Source organism: Vanessa atalanta, chromosome 8 (genome assembly GCF_905147765.1).
Source record: "Vanessa atalanta chromosome 8, ilVanAtal1.2, whole genome shotgun sequence".
In the NCBI taxonomy this organism is placed as follows: Eukaryota; Metazoa; Arthropoda; class Insecta; order Lepidoptera; family Nymphalidae; genus Vanessa; species Vanessa atalanta.
Genome location: NC_061878.1, coordinates 4418248 through 4430225, shown reverse-complemented (window position 1 = coordinate 4430225; position 11978 = coordinate 4418248).

Below are 11978 nucleotides of genomic sequence, written 5' to 3'. Positions count from 1 at the left end.
TGCACACAATCAAAGGCCTTAGATAAATCACAAAATATCCCTAAGGCATCCTGTGACTCCTCCCAGGCCCTGTAAATATTTTTAACGAGCTCAACACCAGCGTCAGTTGTCGAGCGACCCCTTGTAAATCCAAATTGTTTCTTGTGTAGCAACTTGTTATTGTTAAAATGTACTAGCATTTGATTTAGTAATAACTTTTCAAAGATCTTGCTAAGAGTTGGTAGTACAGAGATGGGCCTATAGTTGTTGGGGTCTGATGTACTACCTGATTTAAATATTGGTAATACTCTACTATGTTTCATGAGGTCAGGAAACACGCCACTAAGGACACATTTATTAAATATAGTGACAAGGTAGGGTGCGATTACATCAATTATTGAATTGACTACATTGACAGAGATCCCCCACAGATCGGCCGTTTTCTTAATATCTAGTGATCTGAAGGAACTTATTACATCACTTACACTTACTGTATTAAATTTAAAGCTAATATTACATTCTTCCACATGGTTTTTTAATAATGATTCAGCAACGGTAGGAGAGGAATTTAATGAGTTAGTTGTCGAAAATCGAATGTCAGCAAAAAAATTTTCAAAAACAGTTGCAACATCCCGATCTGAGGAAAATAAATTGTTGTCAATAGATAAGCTAAAGTCGGAGATGTTATTTTTGACTCTTCCAGTTTCACAATTAATAATTTTCCATGTCATTTTAATTTTATCAGGTGCCTCAATATTTTTTTTTTTTATATGCAATGATTTAGCTGTATGACATACACGTTTGAATAGTTTAGAGTAGGCACTAACATAACTGATAAATGAAAAAGACCGGTTGTATGATCTTTCACTATAAAGTTCATACAACCTCTGCCTACTCTTGTGAATTCCGACAGTCGCCCAATCATTAAATTTAAGAAAATTCCTAGAATAGACTGTCTTGGAAGTAAATATGGCATTAAATTCTGTTTTAATTAATTTAAAAAAATTGTTATAAAGCTCATTAGAATTATCATTTAATTGTAAATATGAGAGCTTTGCCATGATATTACTTCTGAACTTCTCAATTCGATACAAATTGATTGGAACAAATGTCTGTTTTAAATCCTTCGCATTGTTATTTATTTGCGAATTAAATGAAGCCAACTGTCCACAATGATCAGAACTTAACATATTTATAATACATTTATGATTAGGTACACAGTTGGTAAATATGTTGTCAATACATGTTCCAGTGGATTCAGTGATTCTAGTTGGCTCTAAGAATAAGTTAATGAGGTTATATGAATATAATAATGATCTGAATCTAATACTTGTGCTACAGTTTTCTAATAAATTTATGTTGAAGTCACCACAAATAAAAATATATTTAATTGATCCAGATAATTTCAATAATGCACTTTCCAATATTTTCTCAAATGCTTCATATAACCCGCTAGGAGGTCTGTATACGCATACAACAATGACATGCTCAAGCTCTGCACAGGCTATTTCAATAGTCTGCTCAATAGAAAGGCTCACAACATCCTTACGTTCTTTAAATTTTAGATTTTTGTTAATAAGTATTAATGAGCCACCACGTATAGCTTTTTTTCTATTGAACATACTAGCCATCTGGTGACCACTAAAGTTAAACATAAACTGATAATTTACAAGCCAATGTTCTGTTATACATAAAATATCAATGGCATTACTGTTTATGAATAACTCAATTTCTAAATCTTTTCCTGTCATTCCTTGAATGTTTTGGTGCACCAGGTTTACAAGTTTACTATTATTATTGTTTTGATTATTTCTAATTTTAAGATTTAGGAATTTATCCAAGGTTAAATTACTATTAGGTAAATTAATATTAGTATTAATAATACTTGAGCCAGAGACTATCTCTTTTGTCTTAAAATTGTATTGTTGTGTTCCGGTTTGAAGGGTAAGTGAGCCAGTGTAACTAAAGGCACAAGTGACGTACCATTGTCCATGGGCAGTGGTTACCACTTATAATCAGGTGGCCCATTAGCTCGTCCGCCTACCGATAACATAAAAAAAAATCTTTTGTATAGTTTGACACGTGTAAATTCCATTAAGAATTATAATAATAATAACAATAAACTTGTATTTCCAGATAAATATCCATAGTGTTATTTACAAGCTTAAAAACTATGTTAGTGTATATAGTATTGAAATAATTGTAACAAGCACGTTTCTATGCATCGAGGTGGAAGTGATACACTATCGACTACCCAACTTACCCTAGGTTAGTAATGAGAATTCTTTGAAAATAAACCGCTTTTTATTGTTTGAATTCAAAATCATCAGAACTTGTAGTCATATAAGTTACTAGAACCAATTTTGATGTAAAGTTACTTGTTTAACAAGAAAGTTAAATATAAATGTTTCATTCGAAAATTCATAAAATAATAAACATGATTTTAGTGAAATAATCATATTAAAATAAACCAAATTACTTTAAGTAACAATAATTCGATTTAACAATTTTCATAATCAGCTTGTCGTAAAATTGAATACCATGCCACTGAAATTTGTTATGACAAAATATTCATTTTATTTCATAACTATCATATTTAAACATAAAATAAATTCTCTTGTTCCGTACGGAGAGTGGAATTTGGAAATAGCATTGCCGAGCAAGCTATAATTTATTATTTATTGGCGATCCATAGCGCACTCTATTGACAAATATTTTACACTCTAAAATTGTTTGCAGGTGTTCGAGACTGTGTTATGAGGTCATTTTGTACATATTTATTGAATAAATGAAATGAAATTCTTAGTACCTTAACGACTAATTTTTCAATCGTCAAAGAGGCAAGCGGTGTTTGATACAAATAGCAAGCACTCGAAATGATTCAATCGAAAGATAAGATAGACTGATTCAATGATCAGACTATATTCAGATTATAGTCTTAATAAATGTAATAATTAATGTTTTGTATTCGTTCCTAAAACATTGATACGATTGTGATGAAAATTAGGTGAGGTGATCTGTGTCAATAAGAGAATATCCCTGATTCTAATAATAATATTTTTTATATCCGTGCTAAGCTAAGTTAGGTTGCTTGTATTTATTATTAAATATGAAATTAAGTCTGCCTGTCTGTTTGTTACCTCTTCTTTATTAAACCGAACTGATCGTTATGACATATTGACAGATATAAAGATTATGCGAATTAAAGGAAAATACGAATGAAATCACTGATTTTTTTTTTTGTATTATTTTAAAAACCTCTACAATTGTTTACGTAATGGAGGAATATGTTATGGCAGAAAATAATAAAAGAAAAATATATATGAAATTTTAGGTTTCTTACAATTATTCAGATATTAATATTAATATTATACAAAATCTACTTTGCGTTTCATCAAGATATGACCCTTTCATTTATAAGAGACCTTTTTAGAATTAACAAAAGAACAAAATATCATTTGAAAATCAGACTTAATATATTTATTTCCAAATATCTCATTAAATTTACATTCTTTTGAATAGAAACCAAAAGTCAATCTCGAAATCTTAATAAGAGTTTATTTTCATAACTCTAATAACCTCAACCTTACATATAGAATACACTATTTTAAATTTGTGGCTTCCGGAACCGTTCGCAGTTATAGAATCAATGTCAGTCGGATGTCGTGGCGAAGCCGCGGTTCATCACCGGAAGTGACATCAATCCTTATAACATTTTTGAACGAATACATTACAACATTTTCAGAGCCATTGGCATGTTTCAATACAAGGTTTTTCTATTTATAATGAGTTTGATTTTCAACACTTTTCAATGATTGCTTGTTTTTTTCGTCTTGTATCTTACGATTTAACGATTGACGTTGAACATTGACTGCTCTCTTTCTGTCACCATTGATTTGCTATTTGAATGAAGGGAACAACATTATTTAACTGTTCACCCCTTAAATATTTATAGGTACAGCTGTTGATAGAAATAATTAAACTGTGAACTGGGAGTAATTATTAGTATTGGTTTAATGTGCTTGTTATTGTCTTCCTAGACATCGGACATTCAATAATATTGATTAAAGATCAACCTGAGTTTCGAAATAGGATTCACCTAATCTGCTGTCATAGTTTCAATAGCTTGTATATTTGAATCTAGTGCCATTGAACCGTACAATATTCTTGTTTCATCAATTATTGAGGAACTTTCGAAATGTTTCGGGCCTACTTTTCGTATCATCGTCCACTTAGTGCGAAATGGAAAGTGAACTGATTCTTTGAATCTTTGAAACGTATATAGGATGTTTGAAAATGTATATTTAATTTGTCAACATTTCTTTGTACCTGAACACTTCCATTGAGAAATCTATGTATTATTTTTATATATAAATATGATGATTAATAACAACAATCAAGGTGTTATCGCAAATAGTTTCTGACATGGTAAGTCTAAATGAAGACATGTACGGTGCAAACAGCAAACAACACATCAATAATGGATAGCGTGGCATATGGATTTCCATTAAATTGTCGGACTACACGCAATGGTATATTTGCGCAAAAAAAAAGGCGAAACTCGCTACGATTGCTATATTTTTTACGACGTTTTGATTGTGCAACCTTCAAGATTAATTGACTCATTTTAAGTATTATTTATTTAATATACAATCATAAAAAAATATATGTAACTACATATTATTATTATTATTGGACAAACTTATATTATTTTAATAGCGGGGAAGAGCTAAGATTAAGTTATATTTGTCGGTTCTTTTCGGTAGAATCTACATTCCGGACTAGTTGTTGCTATGCATTAATAATAATAAAATCTTGTTACTAATAATAATAACAATTTAATCGTGCTGACTTAAATCAGATCCTACTAGAATCAAGTATAACATTTTGATTGTTTTTGAGCTTATATTAAGACGTCGCGCTGCGGCACGGTAGGATGCACAAGCGATATCGTGACGCCCTCCGAAAAGACGGAGTGGGTACCGCTGGGCTTTTGGTGGGTACCTATCCCACTGCAGTCAGCGCCGGAGAGTTTCATATAACCATAACCTCCCTTGTAGGGGAAAGGCGTAGATTTGTTTTTTTTCAGCGAATTAAAAAAATGGACATCGCACTAAAAACAAAGGTATTTTTGTAACTTATACTAATGCTACAATAACTTATAATAATGCTAGATAAATATTTTTTATAAAATCGTTTTTATTTAATGCTTTATGTAATGGTTTCCAGTTTTTCAAACGGAATACAACGACCGCTTGATATTTTTGACATATAATCCTCAAGTATTACTCGTTTGAAATGTAAATGTATCTCGTCCGCCCGAAAAGCACCGAATTATCATTTTCGTAGTTTTAGATGTCTTCGTAATCCGTTTGACTAAGGATACACGTATAAAGAGAATTTATTCGGCGCGGAACAAGGATTATAGGCCATTAGGATCATGTTAGACGTTTGAATAGAATTGCTAGACAAAGAACAAAAATACAATTCCTTGTTGGCTTTCTTTTGAATAAAAATATACAAAAAGAGATACGTTAACATCGTTTTAGGCTTCACGAATAACGTAATGTTTTTATAAAAATATATTTATTTTGAATTTCGCTATAAGTGTAGTAGGTAAGTATAGTTCGTATTTGAACGACTATTCTTTATGTAATACTTTCAAATATTATGTAACAAATGTACATAGGTATGTAGATATCTGGGTGGGTGCCTCCCGCTCATCAGTAATTCTGCCGCCAGACGGCAATACTTTTTATTGCTATGTTCCGGTTTGATTGGTGTTCGAGGTAAGTGTAATAACAAGCAGAAGACACATTACAATTAGAACCCCGGGTAGCTTTGTATTGATTGTGTTATAAGTGAAATTAAAATTGATGGTCATTAAATAAAAAAAGGAATGAAATTATTGTATAAAAACGAAGAGTTTCTTTAATAAAATATATATATTTTTCTTGATAATAAAATAATATATAACAGTGAATATAGTTTAGTCGCACTACCGGCATGACGTCATAAGAGAACGTCGTCGTCACGGTATAGAATAGGTGTCCATAAAAAATCACGTTATCTATTAATTACTTCAATGGCTAAAGACCATCCATACCAAAGGAGACAATTGATAATTCGTTGTGTCGCAGTTTTTATAAAATATTCTTTTGTTTTGTCAAATCTTTGATCCTCGAAAAATAGTCAAACCACGTACTATTAATATGCAGTTGTAATATTCAACAAATCGGCAAAGGTATGGACACATTTTAGTCTTCCATAAATGCTACTAGTACGTACAAATATCACCGGCCTGTTGCCGGTAATTTCTGCATAGCATAGGAATCCTTCTTCTATAATATTAAAAAAAAAAACTGAGTCTAAAATACTTTCTTTTTCCCATTTATTCAATTCACCAATTAAATAATATGAGTATATGCTGTTTATGAAAAATTTTCAGTAGTATAAATTTAATGACAGTTTCTTTTGAATTAAATATTTTCAAAGATAATAAAGATTGTATCTTTTACTTAACATCGATATCTTAATCAGAAAGGATAGTAAATATTGCGTCAACGACGTGATTTGGTTTAACATTTTGTTAAAACTTTCTTGGATTTAAGCCAAAGCGCGTTTGTTTATTTATTATTACAATTTTATAGAGCTAGCAGACGAGTAAAAATAAAATACGAGATAAATCATCTATAACGTGTTTAGAATGGCATTGTTGCTGGGGGGCGAAAGTCAGGAATTTTGACTATATAGATTATCAGCTAAGATGGCCCAGTGGTTAGGACGCGTGTATCTTAGACGATGATTTCGGGTTCAAACCCAGGCAAGCACCACTAAATTTTCATGTGCTTAATTTATGCTTATAATGCATCTCGTGCTCGGCGGTGAAGGAAAACATCGTGAGGAAACCTACATGTATCTAATTTCAACGAAGTTCTGCCACATGTGTAATCCATCAACCCCCATTGGAACAGCGTGGTGGAATATGCTCCATACCTTCTCCTCAAAGAGAGAGGAGGCCTTAGCCCAGCAGTGGGAAATTTACAGGCTGTTAATGTAATGTAAATATTATGTTAATTATCACGATAAAATAATTTCTCAGCTCAAAGCTGCTCCAGCGTCAGTTTCATCTCAGATACAGTTTCATTTTTTTAATGTATAATTTTTTAATATATATAGGAGATTTTTTTTAATGTATAACCAATGAAAGCAAACGAATATAAAAATTATTATATAAAATTCACATTATAGAGGTACCATAAACTCGTATACAAATTACGTCGAAGTAGTATTTTTTCTAATTAATTACAACTTCTGATTTATGTTACCCCGTTTCAAGCATATCTCTAAGCTAATTAATAATTTATGCAATTAAAGATCGCTAACAACATTTTCTACTTCTTATTTCGATTTAATATAATTCATAATCATAACGATTTAATAATTCAAAGTCGTTCGCAAATATTTCAATGGGCACCCACATTATAAATTGCAATCAAACAAGAATAAAATATTCCTTAATTTATTGTGTTCCTATGTAAATATTTTGTTAATTGAAGTCGAATATTTTGTTGAAGCACTGATCGAATTGTGTTTTAAGAAATTCAAGAGTTCACAAGTCAAGATTAAAAAAGTGTTTTTTTTTCTCTACCACGTTGATAGTCTTAGGTAGACAAATGATTATACGGGTATAATCATTTGAGGGATAATACAAGTGAGGGAATATCTTAGATGTTAGAAACCGCAATAACAATATAATGTAATAATATTATATTACATGCTTTATATATAATATTAGTGTATATATTATAGAGTGACCACTTACCCACTTGGTGACCCTGAGCCTTGATATATTTTATAATTTTATATCTGCTGTTTCGTTGGTTTAGAGGTTAATTTATAAAGCTATATTTTCTATGTCTTGAATTAGTATCTCGGTTTGGACTAATAAAAATATATTGAGATTATCTGTTCAGAAAATGAGGTTATACGATTGTGCCTCGGACAGTTAAGCCGTTGGTACTACGTACTGTCCGCTTGTGGCGTTTAGCCTTCTTATTGGACCAGTGTTTGTGGAAATACTTTTGCGGTTAAGCCCTGCGCAATTAGTTAGATATTTAGGTATATCAGATAGGGAAGTCTGGAAAATTTCACGCAAACTCATAAAATAAAATCGGTCAAACAAAGCGACATCGCTAACCCAAATAAAGTATAATACGGTAGGAGTCCTGCTCATGCTTCAACTTTTTATATGAATGGAAAAATGTAATCATCCTCACGCTTTTAAGTTTTCGCTGTATTTCACAAAATGCTTTCATGTTTTTTGTTTAATTACGCACTTAGGGATTCATGAATGGTCTCTCTAATTTTATATTTTGTATCATTATATTACTTCTGGTTGACGTTTAATGTAACGTTTCCACAACCAGAACCATATATTCTTATTTATGTCAAAAACTGTGTCACTTATATTATTTCCAACGTTACAAATGGTGTTACCTTAAAATCAGAAGTTATCCAAGCAAACTCCTTAGTTTGATGTTCCTAGTGAAGAAGATTATTAATATTTTGATTACGTCATGTAATTTTTCTGAGACGGAAGATACTCGTGTTTATATAAGGGAAAGAGAAAGATAAAAATCAATGTACGGGAACAGATTTATTTTTATTAAAAATACAGACGATCTGACATTTATACCGGCTGTTGGTAAGTCATCTTAGCTCCTACATCTAAGATGTTGTATATCCTGCAATTACACTTGCAAACACACTTTTAAACGAGATCAAATCAGAGATTATTGATTGCTTGGCTTTAAAGTAATTTATGGGGTACTTCCTGTCGGTACAAAAAGCCCTACCATGAGACAAAATTTGTTATATAATTTAAATAATTACTCGCAAAAGTATAAATAACTACGAGTGTATAATACATTACTATTTACTGATAGAATAAATAAAAATTAGTTCGCAGTACCCAGGTGTGCACTCAGCCCTATCACGTGTAGAAATACCTACAATAGAATATTTTAATTAATAATTTTGTATTCTCATACGTCTTTTCATAATCATATTGTTTTTAATAGCGTAGTCGTTCATTGTTGTAAAATAATAATACAAATTGATCTATTGTTTTATTGTATCTGTGATTTAAACAATAAATTATATTCACTGTAATTTGACCTGATTGTTGATGTTATATAAATTTATTTGACTTTGACTTGACTGACTTGTTTTATATTTCAAAATAGTTTAGCCATTTCCAAAAATAATTCGATAAATTTCAAACGAAAGTTAGATTTTGTTTCTATTCGAATAATCGCAAGGCTTTAAAACATAATGGTAAAGGCAATTTTATCTATATATATCTTTTATATATTTCTGTATTCGCGTTCGTTAAGGAGCAATAAATTGCTGGATTAATTATAAATTATCTTAAGTCAAAGTACATAAGATGTTTTAGACGAATTGGAGGATTTTAAGAAGACCATCTAAATCACAAACAAAATAAGATCTTGATTATCAAAAACCCTTCAAATTAAAGTAATATCAATGTTAATTATTAAGAAACTCTAAATATGTTTACTCATTTAGTTTTTGTCGGCTTTTAATTATAATGTCTTAAATCTAAGAAATCATAAACAAACAAAAAAAAAGCAGAACAATATATTGTATAGTTTATAGTTGTGCTGTTATAGCTGCCCTATTTAAGAAATCATTCTTAAAATTTAAAATGCACAAAATTAAGATATCTTTTCAATATCAAATCAGAGAAACAAAAATCTTGCATACCCAAAGCATTCAAAAGTTAAATAAAGCTATACAATAGTGTATCATCAAACCTGTCCCCTTAAGAGGGCATTCTTTCAAATAAAATATACACTAATACAACAGACGTTTAATTTATGTAAATGTAGGTCGGAAGCAATAAAAAACAAAAACTCTACTCCCATTGTTGTATAGCTGTATTTGTACGATCTCGTTGGCTTTTGTTTTGCTTATAGTTCCCGTATATCCTAATTGCTCACAACAAGGTATAGTGGAACTAATTCTAAATTCAAACATTTCCACTGTTAAATTTGAAGGCTTAGCAATTGTTTTTGTTTTTTCAATTGCGGTTTCAATCAAGTCGTCTATAGAGCGTGGCTAACCGCCTTTATCTTACGAGTACGTACCTATTGATGGTTTTTGTAATTTTAATATTTTGAAACTGTTCTTTCATATTAAACATTTTGGTGAATGGTATATTTTTAAAATAGCTGTATTTTTTTCTTTATAATATATTTAAATATAGCTGTATTTTTGTTTGTTTTTTTTTTTTTGCATAAAGTGTATATTTAGCTTAGCTTAAGCCAAATTATAATTTGTATATCTCAGTTTTTTCTCTGTATTTCTAAAGAACATTTATTTTTACTATAATTATTAGGGCAAATGAAAGTACCACGTATATTACGTTATATATATTATTTTATCATTCACCACATGGTTTTACTATATTCCATTGTTCAAAACGAAACAAACAAATTGAATCTTCAAAAAAACCAGATTAAATTAAATATGTAGTAGTATAGAATGTTGACTCTCCTGAGAAGAATCTAGAAGAGTATAAGTTCCTTCTCTTTTTCACAAATCAAATTACTTCATATTTTAACTTTTATCTTTATTATCATTAGATAAAAGCAAAAGGTCGTATATTGTAAATTTCCGTATGCTTTATACTCGTGTTTCAGAAATGTATCTGACACATACATATAAATTTGAACCCGCATCTCCAGTTGACATTTATCAGTTCTAATCACTCAGTTATTTCGGTTCGTCGAAATAATAATTCCAATAGATAATCATATGATTGTATATTGGAATTTAACGTATCATTGTACGTAAGAGTAGCGTAAAATCCAACGCACGTATGATCTCTTTTTCCATTTAGACGCAGTATTGTATTTGATTTTATTACCTACAATGATTTTCGCTGTAGACTCGCCTCTTTTACTGCATGAAAAATGTCGGTATTGTACACATGTTGTTAGATTGAAACAAGCCAGATTTGTTTTTCATAATTTATACGATAGTCTGGGAACTCCCATAGTAATGAACGGCTTGTAATTTCGTTCGGTGTTTCTTTTAGATTTGATTTGCGTTCGAATTAGTAACGTATTCATAGTCATTGAAATTAAGCCTTTATAGTAATACACAGATATGTTTAAATAAAGATAATACAAAGTAAAAAAAAATGCCTATATAACGGCGGGAATTAAAAAGGTATGCGCGGCTTTAGCTTTTGATTGTGTGAAAATATTTATTCCTTTACGCCTATCTATACGTCGCTACGTACGTACGTACGTTACGTGTACGTTAGAATTTGCTATAATCTATTAAATCAACTAAGGTGCACTTTTAAGTAGTGTGCTTAAATAAAGGTAATCTGTCTCTGCTGTCTCCTAGGCTAACAACTTAGCATCATTCGACTCGAAATCCCGCGACCTCGAAGGATTTGTAAGGATGTGCCTCCCAAATCCTCATCAACAAAGTCTCCGAAAACGCTTTACGGTACCTTTGATTATAAATTTACATAACTCCTCTCCTCTGTACGCAATTAAACCTGACCAATTGAGTCGTACTTTGATCTAACGTTATCATTTATTCATGACATAATGCCGTATGGAATACATTATCAGCCTTTTATGATAAAATCTATAATCAATCAAATCAAAATTATGTATTTTAATTATAATATTCATTATAGTTACTGTTTATTCTCAGCTCTCAAAAACAGTTTTGATACATGAAGTTAAATAATAATAAAATATTGATCATTGTTTAATATATTATTAGGTACTCAATCATATAAACCAGACTATTTATTATGATATCACAATTAATTATAATAAAATTGCTATTCTAAAATTGTATTTTGTTTCATAATTATTTTGACTGTAAAACAGTAACTCAAATTAATTAATCGCAAAAGGTCCTAAAGTTTTCCTATAAACCATTAAATA